This window comes from Triturus cristatus, chromosome 4_2 (assembly GCF_964204655.1).
Source record: "Triturus cristatus chromosome 4_2, aTriCri1.1, whole genome shotgun sequence".
NCBI lineage: Eukaryota > Metazoa > Chordata > Amphibia > Caudata > Salamandridae > Triturus > Triturus cristatus.
The window spans coordinates 4,299,538-4,316,338 of NC_140586.1; positions in this window are offsets into that span (position 1 = coordinate 4,299,538).

The window sequence follows — 16,801 nt, forward strand, 5'->3', positions numbered from 1 at the left end:
ATTAGGCCAGAGTAGGAGTTAAGACCTTAACCAGTAGGCCAGAGTACGAGTCTAAGACCTTAGCTATTAGGCCAGAGTAAGAGTTAAGACCTTAGCTATTAGGCCAGAGTAAGAGTTAAGACCTTATCCATTAGGCCAGAGTACGAGTCTAAGACGTTAGCTATTAGGCCAGAGTAAGAGTTAAGACCTTAACCAGTAGGCCAGAGTAAGAGTTAAGACCTTAACCAGTAGGCCAGAGTACGAGTCTAAGACCTTAGCTATTAGGCCAGAGTAAGAGTTAAGACCTTAACCAGTAGGCCAGAGTAAGAGTTAAGACCGTAACCTGTAGGCCATAGTACGAGTCTAAGACCTTAGGTATTAGGCCAGAGTAAGAGTTAAGACCTTAGCTATTAGGCCAGAGTAAGAGTTTAGACCTTAACCAGTAGGCCAGAGTAAGAGTTAAGACCTTAACCTGTAGGCCAGAGTACGAGTCTAAGACCTTATTTATTAGGCCAGAGTAAGAGTTAAGACCTTAGCTATTAGGCCAGAGTAAGAGTTAAGACCTTAACCATTAGGCCAGAGTACGAGTCTAAGACCTTAGCTATTAGGCCAGAGTAAGAGTGAAGACCTTCACCAGTAGGCCAGAGTAAGAGTTAAGACCTTAGCTATTAGGCCAGAGTAAGAGTTAAGACATTAACCATTAGGCCAGAGTACGAGTCTAAGACCTTAGCTATTAGGCCAGAGTACGAGTCTAAGACCTTAGCTATTAGGCCAGAGTAAGAGTTAAGACCTTAACCAGTAGGCCAGAGTAAGAGTTAAGACCTTAACCTGTAGGCCAGAGTACGAGTCTAAGACCTTAACTATTAGGCCAGAGTAAGAGTTAAGACCTTAGCTATTAGGCCAGAGTAAGAGTTAAGACCTTAACCATTAGGCCAGAGTACGAGTCTAAGACCTTAGCTATTAGGCCAGAGTAAGAGTTAAGACCTTAGCTATTAGGCCAGAGTAAGAGATAAGACCTTAACCAGTAGGCCAGAGTACGAGTCTAAGACGTTAGCTATTAGGCCAGAGTAAGAGTTAAGACCTTAGCTATTAGGAAACAGTAAGAGTTAAGACCTTAACCAGTAGGCCAGAGTATGAGTCTAAGACCTTAGCTTTTAGGCCAGAGTAAGAGTTAAGACCTTAGCTATTAGGCCAGAGTAAGAGTTAAGACCTTAACCAGTAGGCCAGAGTACGAGTCTCAGTCCTTAGCTAGTAGGCCAGAGTAAGAGTTAAGACCTTAGCTATTAGGCCAGAGTAGGAGTTAAGACCTTAACCATTAGGCCAGAGTACGAGTCTAAGACCTTAGCTATTATGCCAGAGAAAGAGTTAAGACGTTAACCTGTAGGCCATAGTGCGAGTCAAAGACCTTAGCTATTAGGCCAGAGTAAGAGTTAAGACCTTAACCAATAGGCCAGAGTAAGAGTTAAGACCTTAACCAGTAGGCCAGAGTAAGAGTTAAGACCTTAACCTGTAGGCCAGAGTAAGATTTAAGACCTTAACCATTAGGCCATAGTACGAGTCTAAGACCTTAGCTATTAGGCCAGAGTAAGAGTCAAGAACTTAACCTATAGGCCATAGTACGAGTCTAAGACCTTAGCTATTAGGCCAGAGTAAGACTTAAGACCTTAACCATTAGGCCAGAGTACGAGTCTAAGACCTTAGCTATTAGGCCAGAGTAAGAGTGAAGACCTTCACCAGTAGGCCAGAGTAAGAGTTAAGACCTTAGCTATTAGGCCAGAGTAAGAGTTAAGACATTAACCATTAGGCCAGAGTACGAGTCTAAGACCTTAGCTATTAGGCCAGAGTACGAGTCTAAGACCTTAGCTATTAGGCCAGAGTAAGAGTTAAGACCTTAACCAGTAGGCCAGAGTAAGAGTTAAGACCTTAACCTGTAGGCCAGAGTACGAGTCTAAGACCTTAACTATTAGGCCAGAGTAAGAGTTAAGACCTTAGCTATTAGGCCAGAGTAAGAGTTAAGACCTTAACCATTAGGCCAGAGTACGAGTCTAAGACCTTAGCTATTAGGCCAGAGTAAGAGTTAAGACCTTAGCTATTAGGCCAGAGTAAGAGATAAGACCTTAACCAGTAGGCCAGAGTACGAGTCTAAGACGTTAGCTATTAGGCCAGAGTAAGAGTTAAGACCTTAGCTATTAGGAAACAGTAAGAGTTAAGACCTTAACCAGTAGGCCAGAGTATGAGTCTAAGACCTTAGCTTTTAGGCCAGAGTAAGAGTTAAGACCTTAGCTATTAGGCCAGAGTAAGAGTTAAGACCTTAACCAGTAGGCCAGAGTACGAGTCTCAGTCCTTAGCTAGTAGGCCAGAGTAAGAGTTAAGACCTTAGCTATTAGGCCAGAGTAGGAGTTAAGACCTTAACCATTAGGCCAGAGTACGAGTCTAAGACCTTAGCTATTATGCCAGAGAAAGAGTTAAGACGTTAACCTGTAGGCCATAGTGCGAGTCAAAGACCTTAGCTATTAGGCCAGAGTAAGAGTTAAGACCTTAACCAATAGGCCAGAGTAAGAGTTAAGACCTTAACCAGTAGGCCAGAGTAAGAGTTAAGACCTTAACCTGTAGGCCAGAGTAAGATTTAAGACCTTAACCATTAGGCCATAGTACGAGTCTAAGACCTTAGCTATTAGGCCAGAGTAAGAGTCAAGAACTTAACCTATAGGCCATAGTACGAGTCTAAGACCTTAGCTATTAGGCCAGAGTAAGACTTAAGACCTTAACCTGTAGGCCATAGTACGAGTCTAAGACCTTAGCTATTAGGCCAGAGTAAGAGTTAAGACCTTAACCTGTAGGCCAGAGTAAGAGTCAAGACCTTAACCATTAGGCCAGAATACGAGTCTAAGACCTTAGCTATTAAGCCAGAGTAGAAGTTAAGACCTTAATCAGTAGGTCAGAGTGAGAGTTAAGACCTTAGCTATTAGGCCAGAGTAAGAGTTAAGACCTTAACCAGTAGGCCATAGTATGAGTCTAAGACCTCAGCTATTAGGCCAGAGTAAGAGTTAAGACCTTAACCAGTAGGCCAGAGTAAGAGTTAAGACCTTAACCAGTAGGCCAGAGTACGAGTCTAAGACCTTAGCTATTAGGCCAGAGTAAGAGTTAAGACCTTAGCTATTAGGCCAGAGTAAGAGTTAAGACCTTAACCTGTAGGCCAGACTAAGAGTCTAAGACCTTAGCTATTAGGCAAGTGTAAGAGTTAAGACCTTAACCAGTAGGCCAGAGTAAGAGTTAAGACCTTAACTTGTAGGCCATAGTACGAGTCTAAGACCTTAGCTATTTGGCCAGAGTAAGAGTTAAGAACTTAGCTATTAGGCCAGAGTGCAAGTCTAAGACCTTAGCTATTAGGCCAGAGTAAGAGTTAAGACCTTAACCAGTAGGCCAGAGTAAGAGTTAAGACCTTAACCAGTAGGCCCGAGTACGAGTCTAAGACCTTAGCTATTAGGCCAGAGTAAGAGTTAAGACCTTAATCAGTAAGCCAGAGTAAGAGTTAAGACCTTAGCTATTAGGCCAGAGTAAGAGTTAAGAGCTTAATCAGTAGGCCAAAGTAAGAGTTAAGACCTTAGCTATTAGGCCAGAGTAAGAGTTAAGACCTTAACCAGTAGGCCAGAGTCAGAGTTAAGACCTTATCCAGTAGGCCAGAGTACGAGTCTAAGACCTTAGCTATTAGGCCAGAGTAAGAGTTAAGACCTTAACCAGTAGGCCAGAGTAAGAGTTAAGACCTTAGCTATTAGGCCAGAGTAAGAGTTAAGACCTTAGCTATTAGGCCAGAGTAAGAGTTAAGACCTTAACCAGTAGGACAGAGTACGAGTCTAAGACGTTACCTATTAGGCCAGAGTAAGAGTTAAGACCTTAGCTATTAGGAAAGAGTAAGAGTTAAGACCTTAACCAGTAGGCCAGAGTATGAGTCTAAGACCTTAGCTATTAGGCCAGAGTAAGAGTTAAGACCTTAGCTATTAGGCCAGAGTAGGAGTTAAGACCTTAACCAGTAGGCCAGAGTACGAGTCTAAGACCTTAGCTATTAGGCCAGAGTAAGAGTTAAGACCTTAGCTATTAGGCCAGAGTAAGAGTTAAGACCTTATCCATTAGGCCAGAGTACGAGTCTAAGACGTTAGCTATTAGGCCAGAGTAAGAGTTAAGACCTTAACCAGTAGGCCAGAGTAAGAGTTAAGACCTTAACCAGTAGGCCAGAGTACGAGTCTAAGACCTTAGCTATTAGGCCAGAGTAAGAGTTAAGACCTTAACCAGTAGGCCAGAGTAAGAGTTAAGACCGTAACCTGTAGGCCATAGTACGAGTCTAAGACCTTAGGTATTAGGCCAGAGTAAGAGTTAAGACCTTAGCTATTAGGCCAGAGTAAGAGTTTAGACCTTAACCAGTAGGCCAGAGTAAGAGTTAAGACCTTAACCTGTAGGCCAGAGTACGAGTCTAAGACCTTATTTATTAGGCCAGAGTAAGAGTTAAGACCTTAGCTATTAGGCCAGAGTAAGAGTTAAGACCTTAACCATTAGGCCAGAGTACGAGTCTAAGACCTTAGCTATTAGGCCAGAGTAAGAGTGAAGACCTTCACCAGTAGGCCAGAGTAAGAGTTAAGACCTTAGCTATTAGGCCAGAGTAAGAGTTAAGACATTAACCATTAGGCCAGAGTACGAGTCTAAGACCTTAGCTATTAGGCCAGAGTACGAGTCTAAGACCTTAGCTATTAGGCCAGAGTAAGAGTTAAGACCTTAACCAGTAGGCCAGAGTAAGAGTTAAGACCTTAACCTGTAGGCCAGAGTACGAGTCTAAGACCTTAACTATTAGGCCAGAGTAAGAGTTAAGACCTTAGCTATTAGGCCAGAGTAAGAGTTAAGACCTTAACCATTAGGCCAGAGTACGAGTCTAAGACCTTAGCTATTAGGCCAGAGTAAGAGTTAAGACCTTAGCTATTAGGCCAGAGTAAGAGATAAGACCTTAACCAGTAGGCCAGAGTACGAGTCTAAGACGTTAGCTATTAGGCCAGAGTAAGAGTTAAGACCTTAGCTATTAGGAAACAGTAAGAGTTAAGACCTTAACCAGTAGGCCAGAGTATGAGTCTAAGACCTTAGCTTTTAGGCCAGAGTAAGAGTTAAGACCTTAGCTATTAGGCCAGAGTAAGAGTTAAGACCTTAACCAGTAGGCCAGAGTACGAGTCTCAGTCCTTAGCTAGTAGGCCAGAGTAAGAGTTAAGACCTTAGCTATTAGGCCAGAGTAGGAGTTAAGACCTTAACCATTAGGCCAGAGTACGAGTCTAAGACCTTAGCTATTATGCCAGAGAAAGAGTTAAGACGTTAACCTGTAGGCCATAGTGCGAGTCAAAGACCTTAGCTATTAGGCCAGAGTAAGAGTTAAGACCTTAACCAATAGGCCAGAGTAAGAGTTAAGACCTTAACCAGTAGGCCAGAGTAAGAGTTAAGACCTTAACCTGTAGGCCAGAGTAAGATTTAAGACCTTAACCATTAGGCCATAGTACGAGTCTAAGACCTTAGCTATTAGGCCAGAGTAAGAGTCAAGAACTTAACCTATAGGCCATAGTACGAGTCTAAGACCTTAGCTATTAGGCCAGAGTAAGACTTAAGACCTTAACCTGTAGGCCATAGTACGAGTCTAAGACCTTAGCTATTAGGCCAGAGTAAGAGTTAAGACCTTAACCTGTAGGCCAGAGTAAGAGTCAAGACCTTAACCATTAGGCCAGAATACGAGTCTAAGACCTTAGCTATTAAGCCAGAGTAGAAGTTAAGACCTTAATCAGTAGGTCAGAGTGAGAGTTAAGACCTTAGCTATTAGGCCAGAGTAAGAGTTAAGACCTTAACCAGTAGGCCATAGTATGAGTCTAAGACCTCAGCTATTAGGCCAGAGTAAGAGTTAAGACCTTAACCAGTAGGCCAGAGTAAGAGTTAAGACCTTAACCAGTAGGCCAGAGTACGAGTCTAAGACCTTAGCTATTAGGCCAGAGTAAGAGTTAAGACCTTAGCTATTAGGCCAGAGTAAGAGTTAAGACCTTAACCTGTAGGCCAGACTAAGAGTCTAAGACCTTAGCTATTAGGCAAGTGTAAGAGTTAAGACCTTAACCAGTAGCCCAGAGTAAGAGTTAAGACCTTAACTTGTAGGCCATAGTACGAGTCTAAGACCTTAGCTATTTGGCCAGAGTAAGAGTTAAGAACTTAGCTATTAGGCCAGAGTGCAAGTCTAAGACCTTAGCTATTAGGCCAGAGTAAGAGTTAAGACCTTAACCAGTAGGCCAGAGTAAGAGTTAAGACCTTAACCAGTAGGCCAGATTAAGAGTTAAGACCTTAACCATTAGGCCAGAGTAAGAGTTAAGACCTTAACCATTAGGCCCGAGTACGAGTCTAAGACCTTAGCTATTAGGCCAGAGTAAGAGTTAAGACCTTAATCAGTAAGCCAGAGTAAGAGTTAAGACCTTAGCTATTAGGCCAGAGTAAGAGTTAAGAGCTTAATCAGTGGGCCAAAGTAAGAGTTAAGACCTTAGCTATTAGGCCAGAGTAAGAGTTAAGACCTTAACCAGTAGGCCAGAGTCAGAGTTAAGACCTTATCCAGTAGACCAGAGTACGAGTCTAAGACCTTAGCTATTAGGCCAGAGTAAGAGTTAAGACCTTAACCAGTAGGCCAGAGTAAGAGTTAAGACCTTAGCTATTAGGCCAGAGTAAGAGTTAAGACCTTAGCTATTAGGCCAGAGTAAGAGTTAAGACCTTAACCAGTAGGACAGAGTACGAGTCTAAGACGTTAGCTATTAGGCCAGAGTAAGAGTTAAGACCTTAGCTATTAGGAAAGAGTAAGAGTTAAGACCTTAACCAGTAGGCCAGAGTATGAGTCTAAGACCTTAGCTATTAGGCCAGAGTAAGAGTTAAGACCTTAGCTATTAGGCCAGAGTAAGAGTTAAGACCTTAACCAGTAGGCCAGAGTACGAGTCTAAGACCTTAGCTATTAGGCCAGAGTAAGAGTTAAGACCTTAGCTATTAGGCCAGAGTAAGAGTTAAGACCTTAAACATTAGGCCAGAGTACAAGTCTAAGACCTTAGCTATTAGGCCAGAGTAAGAGTTAGGACCTGAGCTATTAGGCCAGAGTAAGAGTTAAGACCTTAACCAGTAGGCCAGAGTGCGAGTCTAAGATCTTAGCTATTAGGCCAGAGTAAGAGTTAAGACCTTAGCTATTAGGCCAGAGTAAGAGTTAAGACCTTAACCATTAGGCCAGAGTACGAGTCTAAGACCTTAACTATTAGGCCAAAGTAAGAGTTAAGATCTTAACCAGTATGCCAGAGTAAGAGTTAAGACCTTAACCATTAGGCCAGAGAAAGAGTTAAGACCTTAACCAGTAGGCCAGAGTAAGAGTTAAGACCTTAACCATTAGGCCAGAGTACGAGTCTAAGACGTTAGCTATTAGGCCAGAGTAAGAGTTAAGACCTTAACCAGTAGGCCAGAGTAAGAGTTAAGACCTTAACCAGTAGGCCAGAGTACGAGTCTAAGACCTTAGCTATTAGGCCAGAGTAAGAGTTAAGACCTTAACCAGTAGGCCAGAGTAAGAGTTAAGATCGTAACCTGTAGGCCATAGTACGAGTCTAAGACCTTAGGTATTAGGCCAGAGTAAGAGTTAAGACCTTAGCTATTAGGCCAGAGTAAGAGTTTAGACCTTAACCAGTAGGCCAGAGTAAGAGTTAAGACCTTAACCTGTAGGCCAGAGTACGAGTCTAAGACCTTATTTATTAGGCAAGAGTAAGAGTTAAGACCTTAGCTATTAGGCCAGAGTAAGAGTTAAGACCTTAACCATTAGGCCAGAGTACGAGTCTAAGACCTTAGCTATTAGGCCAGAGTAAGAGTGAAGACCTTCACCAGTAGGCCAGAGTAAGAGTTAAGACCTTAGCTATTAGGCCAGAGTAAGAGTTAAGACCTTAACCATTAGGCCAGAGTACGAGTCTAAGACCTTAGCTATTAGGCCAGAGTACGAGTCTAAGACCTTAGCTATTAGGCCAGAGTAAGAGTTAAGACCTTAACCAGTAGGCCAGAGTAAGAGTTAAGACCTTAACCTGTAGGCCAGAGTACGAGTCTAAGACCTTAACTATTAGGCCAGAGTAAGAGTTAAGACCTTAGCTATTAGGCCAGAGTAAGAGTTAAGACCTTAACCATTAGGCCAGAGTACGAGTCTAAGACCTTAGCTATTAGGCCAGAGTAAGAGTTAAGACCTTAGCTATTAGGCCAGAGTAAGAGATAAGACCTTAACCAGTAGGCCAGAGTACGAGTCTAAGACGTTAGCTATTAGGCCAGAGTAAGAGTTAAGACCTTAGCTATTAGGAAACAGTAAGAGTTAAGACCTTAACCAGTAGGCCAGAGTATGAGTCTAAGACCTTAGCTTTTAGGCCAGAGTAAGAGTTAAGACCTTAGCTATTAGGCCAGAGTAAGAGTTAAGACCTTAACCAGTAGGCCAGAGTACGAGTCTAAGTCCTTAGCTATTAGGCCAGAGTAAGAGTTAAGACCTTAGCTATTAGGCCAGAGTAGGAGTTAAGACCTTAACCATTAGGCCAGAGTACGAGTCTAAGACCTTAGCTATTAGGCCAGAGTAAGAGTTAAGACCTTAACCAGTAGGCCAGAGTAAGAGTTAAGACCTTAGCTATTAGGCCAGAGTAAGAGTTAAGACCTTAAACAGTAGGCCAGAGTACGAGTCTAAGACCTTAGCTATTAGGCCAGAGTAAGAGTTAATACCTTAACCTGTAGGCCATAGTACAAGTCTAAGACCTTCGCTATTAGGCCAGAGTAAGAGTTAAGACCTTAACCAGTAGGCCAGAGTAAGAGTTAAGACCTTAACCTGTAGGCCATAGCACGAGTCTAAGACCTTAGCTATTAGGCCAGAGTAAGAGTTAAGACCTTAACCAGTTGGCCAGAGTAAGAGTTAAGACCTTAACCTGTAGGCCATAGTACGAGTCTAAGACCTTAGCTATTAGGCTAGAGTAAGAGTTAAGACCTTAACCAGTAGGCCAGAGTAAGAGTTAAGACCTTAACATTAGGCCAGAGAAAGTGTTAAGACCTTAACCATTAGGCCAGAGAAAGAGTTTAGACCTTAACCAGTAGGCCAGAGTAAGAGTTAAGACCTTAACCAGTAGGCCAGGGTAAGAGTTAAGACCTTAAACATTAGGCCAGAGTGAGAGTTAAGACCTTAACCATTTGGCCAGAGTACGAGTCTAAGACCCTAGCTATTAGGCCAGAGTACGAGTCTAAGACCTTAGCTATTAGGCCAGAGTAAGCGTTAAGACCGTAACCATTAGGCCAGAGAAAGAGTTAAGACCTTAACCAGTAGGCCAGAGTAAGAGTTAAGACCTTAACCAGTAGGCCAGGGTAAGAGTTAAGACCTTAAACATTAGGCCAGAGTAAGAGTTAAGACCTTACCCATTAGGCCAGTGTACGAGTCTAAGACCTTATCTATTAGGCCAGAGTACGAGTCTAATACCTTAGCTATTAGGCCAGAGTAAGAGTTAAGACCTTAAACATTAGGCCAGAGTACGAGTCTAAGACCTTAGCTATTAGGCCAGAGTAAGAGTTAAGACCTTAACCAGTAGGCCAGAGTAAGAGTTAAGACCTTAGCTATTAGGCCAGAGTAAGAGTTAAGACCTTAAACAGTAGGCCAGAGTACGAGTCTAAGACCTTAGCTATTAGGCCAGAGTAAGAGTTAATACCTTAACCTGTAGGCCATAGTACAAGTCTAAGACCTTCGCTATTAGGCCAGAGTAAGAGTTAAGACCTTAACCAGTAGGCCAGAGTAAGAGTTAAGACCTTAACCTGTAGGCCATAGCACGAGTCTAAGACCTTAGCTATTAGGCCAGAGTAAGAGTTAAGACCTTAACCAGTTGGCCAGAGTAAGAGTTAAGACCTTAACCTGTAGGCCATAGTACGAGTCTAAGACCTTAGCTATTAGGCTAGAGTAAGAGTTAAGACCTTAACCAGTAGGCCAGAGTAAGAGTTAAGACCTTAACATTAGGCCAGAGAAAGTGTTAAGACCTTAACCATTAGGCCAGAGAAAGAGTTTAGACCTTAACCAGTAGGCCAGAGTAAGAGTTAAGACCTTAACCAGTAGGCCAGGGTAAGAGTTAAGACCCTAAACATTAGGCCAGAGTGAGAGTTAAGACCTTAACCATTAGGCCAGAGTACGAGTCTAAGACCCTAGCTATTAGGCCAGAGTACGAGTCTAAGACCTTAGCTATTAGGCCAGAGTAAGCGTTAAGACCGTAACCATTAGGCCAGAGTACGAGTCTAAGACCTTAGCTATTAGGCCAGAGTAAGAGTTAAGACCTGAACCAGTAGGCCAGAGTAAGAGTTAAGACCTTAACCAGTAGGCCAGAGTAAGAGTTAGGACCTTAACCTGTAGGCCAGAGTAAGATTTAAGACCTTAACCATTAGGCCATAGTACGAGTCTAAGACCTTAGCTATTAGGCCAGAGTAAGAGTCAAGAACTTAACCTATAGGCCATAGTACGAGTCTAAGACCTTAGCTATTAGGCCAGAGTAAGAGTTAAGACCTTAACCTGTAGGCCAGAGTAAGAGTCAAGACCTTAACCATTAGGCCAGAATACGAGTCTAAGACCTTAGCTATTAAGCCAGAGTAGAAGTTAAGACCTTAATCAGTAGGTCAGAGTGAGAGTTAAGACCTTAGCTATTAGGCCAGAGTAAGAGTTAAGACCTTAACCAGTAGGCCATAGTATGAGTCTAAGACCTCAGCTATTAGGCCAGAGTAAGAGTTAAGACCTTAACCAGTAGGCCAGAGTACGAGTCTAAGACCTTAGCTATTAGGCCAGAGTAAGAGTTAAGACCTTAACCTGTAGGCCAGAGTAAGAGTTATGACCTTAACCTGTAGGCCATAGTACGAGTCTAAGACCATAGCTATTAGGCCAGAGTAAGAGTTAAGACCTTTAACCTGTAGGACATAGTACGAGTCTTAGACCTTAGCTATTAGGCCAGAGTAAGAGTTAAGACCTTAGCTATAAGGCCAGAGTAAGAGTTAGGACCTTAACCAGTAGGCCAGAGTAAGAGTTAAGACCTTAACCAGTAGGCCAGACTAAGAGTCTAAGACCTTAGCTATTAGGCAAGTGTAAGAGTTAAGACCTTAACCAGTAGGCCAGAGTAAGAGTTAAGACCTTAACTTGTAGGCCATAGTACGAGTCTAAGACCTTAGCTATTTGGCCAGAGTAAGAGTTAAGAACTTAGCTATTAGGCCAGAGTGCAAGTCTAAGACCTTAGCTATTAGGCCAGAGTAAAAGTTAAGACCTTAACCAGTAGGCCAGAGTAAGAGTTAAGACCTTAACCAGTAGGCCAGATTAAGAGTTAAGACCTTAACCATTAGGCCAGAGTAAGAGTTAAGACCTTAACCATTAGGCCCGAGTACGAGTCTAAGACCTTAGCTATTAGGCCAGAGTAAGAGTTAAGACCTTAATCAGTAAGCCAGAGTAAGAGTTAAGACCTTAGCTATTAGGCCAGAGTAAGAGTTAAGAGCTTAATCAGTAGGCCAAAGTAAGAGTTAAGACCTTAGCTATTAGGCCAGAGTAAGAGTTAAGACCTTAACCAGTAGGCCAGAGTCAGAGTTAAGACCTTATCCAGTAGGCCAGAGTACGAGTCTAAGACCTTAGCTATTAGGCCAGAGTAAGAGTTAAGACCTTAACCAGTAGGCCAGAGTAAGAGTTAAGACCTTAGCTATTAGGCCAGAGTAAGAGTTAAGACCTTAGCTATTAGGCCAGAGTAAGAGTTAAGACCTTAACCAGTAGGACAGAGTACGAGTCTAAGACGTTAGCTATTAGGCCAGAGTAAGAGTTAAGACCTTAGCTATTAGGAAAGAGTAAGAGTTAAGACCTTAACCAGTAGGCCAGAGTATGAGTCTAAGACCTTAGCTATTAGGCCAGAGTAAGAGTTAAGACCTTAGCTATTAGGCCAGAGTAAGAGTTAAGACCTTAACCAGTAGGCCAGAGTACGAGTCTAAGACCTTAGCTATTAGGCCAGAGTAAGAGTTAAGACCTTAGCTATTAGGCCAGAGTAAGAGTTAAGACCTTAACCATTAGGCCAGAGTACGAGTCTAAGACCTTAGCTATTAGGCCAGAGTAAGAGTTAAGACCTTAGCTATTAGGCCAGAGTAAGAGTTAAGACCTTAACCAGTAGGCCAGAGTGCGAGTCTAAGATCTTAGCTATTAGGCCAGAGTAAGAGTTAAGACCTTAGCTATTAGGCCAGAGTAAGAGTTAAGACCTTAACCATTAGGCCAGAGTACGAGTCTAAGACCTTAAATATTAGGCCAAAGTAAGAGTTAAGACCTTAACCAGTATGCCAGAGTAAGAGTTTAGACCTTAACCATTAGGCCAGAGAAAGAGTTAAGACCTTAACCAGTAGGCCAGAGTAAGAGTTAAGACCTTAACCATTAGGCCAGAGTACGAGTCTAAGACATTAGCTATTAGGCCAGAGTAAGAGTTAAGACCTTAACCAGTAGGCCAGAGTAAGAGTTAAGACCTTAACCAGTAGGCCAGAGTACGAGTCTAAGACCTTAGCTATTAGGCCAGAGTAAGAGTTAAGACCTTAACCAGTAGGCCAGAGTAAGAGTTATGACCGTAACCTGTAGGCCATAGTACGAGTCTAAGACCTTAGGTATTAGGCCAGAGTAAGAGTTAAGACCTTAGCTATTAGGCCAGAGTAAGAGTTAAGACCTTAACCAGTAGGCCAGAGTAGTAGTCTAAGACCTTAGCTATTAGGCCAGAGTAAGAGTTAAGACCTTAACCAGTAGGCCAGAGTAAGAGTTAACACCTTAACGAGTAGGCCAGAGTAAGAGTCTAAGACCTTAGCTATTATGCCAGAGAAAGAGTTAAGACCTTAGCTATTAGGCCAGAGTAAGAGTTAAGACCTTAACCAGTAGGCCAGAGTACGAGTCTAAGACCTTAGCTATTAGGCCAGAGTAAGAGTTAAGACCTTAGCTATTAGGCCAGAGTAAGAGTTAAGACCTTAACCATTAGGCCAGAGTACGAGTCTAAGACCTTAGCTATTAGGCCAGAGTAAGAGTTAGGACCTTAGCTATTAGGCCAGAGTAAGAGTTAAGACCTTAACCAGTAGGCCAGAGTATGAGTCTAAGACCTTCGCTATTAGGCCAGAGTAAGAGTTAAGACCTTAGCTATTAGGCCAGAGTAAGAGTTAAGACCTTAACCATTAGGCCAGAGTACGAGTCTAAGACCTTAGCTATTAGGCCAGAGTAAGAGTTAGGACCTTAGCTATTAGGCCAGAGTAAGAGTTAAGACCTTAACCAGTAGGCCAGAGTGCGAGTCTAAGATCTTAGCTATTAGGCCAGAGTAAGAGTTAAGACCTTAGCTATTAGGCCAGAGTAAGAGTTAAGACCTTAACCATTAGGCAAGAGTACGAGTCTAAGACCTTAACTATTAGGCCAAAGTAAGAGTTAAGACCTTAACCAGTATGCCAGAGTAAGAGTTAAGACCTTAACCATTAGGCCAGAGAAAGAGTTAAGACCTTAACCAGTAGGCCGGAGTAAGAGTTAAGACCTTAACCATTAGGCCAGAGTACGAGTCTAAGACGTTAGCTATTAGGCCAGAGTAAGAGTTAAGACCTTAACCAGTAGGCCAGAGTAAGAGTTAAGACCTTAACCAGTAGGCCAGAGTACGAGTCTAAGACCTTAGCTATTAGGCCAGAGTAAGAGTTAAGACCTTAACCAGTAGGCCAGAGTAAGAGTTAAGACCGTAACCTGTAGGCCATAGTACGAGTCTAAGACCTTAGGTATTAGGCCAGAGTAAGAGTTAAGACCTTAGCTATTAGGCCAGAGTAAGAGTTTAGACCTTAACCAGTAGGCCAGAGTAAGAGTTAAGACCTTAACCTGTAGGCCAGAGTACGAGTCTAAGACCTTATTTATTAGGCCAGAGTAAGAGTTAAGACCTTAGCTATTAGGCCAGAGTAAGAGTTAAGACCGTATCCATTAGGCCAGAGTACGAGTCTAAGACCTTAGCTATTAGGCCAGAGTAAGAGTGAAGACCTTTACCAGTAGGCCAGAGTAAGAGTTAAGACCTTAGCTATTAGGCCAGAGTAAGAGTTAAGACCTTAACCATTAGGCCAGAGTACGAGTCTAAGACCTTAGCTATTAGGCCAGAGTACGAGTCTAAGACCTTAGCTATTAGGCCAGAGTAAGAGTTAAGACCTTAACCAGTAGGCCAGAGTAAGAGTTAAGACCTTAACCTGTAGGCCAGAGTACGAGTCTAAGACCTTAACTATTAGGCCAGAGTAAGAGTTAAGACCTTAGCTATTAGGCCAGAGTAAGAGTTAAGACCTTAACCATTAGGCCAGAGTACGAGTCTAAGACCTTAGCTATTAGGCCAGAGTAAGAGTTAAGACCTTAGCTATTAGGCCAGAGTAAGAGATAAGACCTTAACCAGTAGGCCAGAGTACGAGTCTAAGACGTTAGCTATTAGGCCAGAGTAAGAGTTAAGACCTTAGCTATTAGGAAACAGTAAGAGTTAAGACCTTAACCAGTAGGCCAGAGTATGAGTCTAAGACCTTAGCTTTTAGGCCAGAGTAAGAGTTAAGACCTTAGCTATTAGGCCAGAGTAAGAGTTAAGACCTTAGCTATTAGGCCAGAGTAGGAGTTAAGACCTTAACCATTAGGCCAGAGTACGAGTCTAAGACCTTAGCTATTAGGCCAGAGTAAGAGTTAAGACCTTAACCAGTAGGCCAGAGTAAGAGTTAAGACCTTAACCATTAGGCCAGAGAAAGAGTTAAGACCTTAACCAGTAGGCCAGAGTAAGAGTTAAGACCTTAACCAGTAGGCCAGGGTAAGAGTTAAGACCTTAAACATTAGGCCAGAGTAAGAGTTAAGACCTTAACCATTAGGCCAGTGTACGAGTCTAAGACCTTATCTATTAGGCCAGAGTACGAGTCTAATACCTTAGCTATTAGGCCAGAGTAAGAGTTAAGACCTTAAACATTAGGCCAGAGTACGAGTCTAAGACCTTAGCTATTAGGCCAGAGTAAGAGTTAAGACCTTAACCAGTAGGCCAGAGTAAGAGTTAAGACCTTAGCTATTAGGCCAGAGTAAGAGTTAAGACCTTAAACAGTAGGCCAGAGTACGAGTCTAAGACCTTAGCTATTAGGCCAGAGTAAGAGTTAATACCTTAACCTGTAGGCCATAGTACAAGTCTAAGACCTTCGCTATTAGGCCAGAGTAAGAGTTAAGACCTTAACCAGTAGGCCAGAGTAAGAGTTAAGACCTTAACCTGTAGGCCATAGCACGAGTCTAAGACCTTAGCTATTAGGCCAGAGTAAGAGTTAAGACCTTAACCAGTTGGCCAGAGTAACAGTTAAGACCTTAACCTGTAGGCCATAGTACAAGTCTAAGACCTTAGCTATTAGGCTAGAGTAAGAGTTAAGACCTTAACCAGTAGGCCAGAGTAAGAGTTAAGACCTTAACATTAGGCCAGAGAAAGTGTTAAGACCTTAACCATTAGGCCAGAGAAAGAGTTTAGACCTTAACCAGTAGGCCAGAGTAAGAGTTAAGACCTTAACCAGTAGGCCAGGGTAAGGATTAAGACCTTAAACATTAGGCCAGAGTGAGAGTTAAGACCTTAACCATTAGGCCAGAGTACGAGTCTAAGACCCTAGCTATTAGGCCAGAGTACGAGTCTAAGACCTTAGCTATTAGGCCAGAGTAAGCGTTAAGACCGTAACCATTAGGCCAGAGTACGAGTCTAAGACCTTAGCTATTAGGCCAGAGTAAGCGTTAAGACCGTAACCATTAGGCCAGAGTACGAGTCTAAGACCTTAGCTATTAGGCCAGAGTAAGAGTTAAGACCTTAACCAGTAGGCCAGAGTAAGAGTTAAGACCTTAACCAGTAGGCCAGAGTAAGAGTTAAGACCTTAACCTGTAGGCCAGAGTAAGATTTAAGACCTTAACCATTAGGCCATAGTACGAGTCTAAGACCTTAGCTATTAGGCCAGAGTAAGAGTCAAGAACTTAACCTATAGGCCATAGTACGAGTCTAAGACCTTAGCTATTAGGCCAGAGTAAGAGTTAAGACCTTAACCTGTAGGCCAGAGTAAGAGTCAAGACCTTAACCATTAGGCCAGAATACGAGTCTAAGACCTTAGCTATTAAGCCAGAGTAGAAGTTAAGACCTTAATCAGTAGGTCAGAGTGAGAGTTAAGACCTTAGCTATTAGGCCAGAGTAAGAGTTAAGACCTTAACCAGTAGGCCATAGTATGAGTCTAAGACCTCAGCTATTAGGCCAGAGTAAGAGTTAAGACCTTAACCAGTAGGCCAGAGTAAGAGTTAAGACCTTAACCAGTAGGCCAGAGTACGAGTCTAAGACCTTAGCTATTAGGCCAGAGTAAGAGTTAAGACCTTAACCTGTAGGCCAGAGTAAGAGTTATGACCTTATCCTGTAGGCCATAGTACGAGTCTAAGACCATAGCTATTAGGCCAGAGTAAGAGTTAAGACCTTTAACCTGTAGGACATAGTACGAGTCTTAGACCTTAGCTATTAGGCCAGAGTAAGAGTTAAGACCTTAGCTATAAGGCCAGAGTAAGAGTTAGGACCTTAACCAGTAGGCCAGAGTAAGAGTGAAGACCTTTACCAGTAGGCCAGAGTAAGAGTTAAGACCTTAGCTATTAGGCCAGAGTAAGAGTTAAGACCTTAACCATTAGGCCAGAGTACGAGTCTAAGACCTTAGCTATTAGGCCAGAGTACGAGTCTAAGACCTTAGCTATTAGGCCAGAGTAAGAGTTAAGACCTTAACC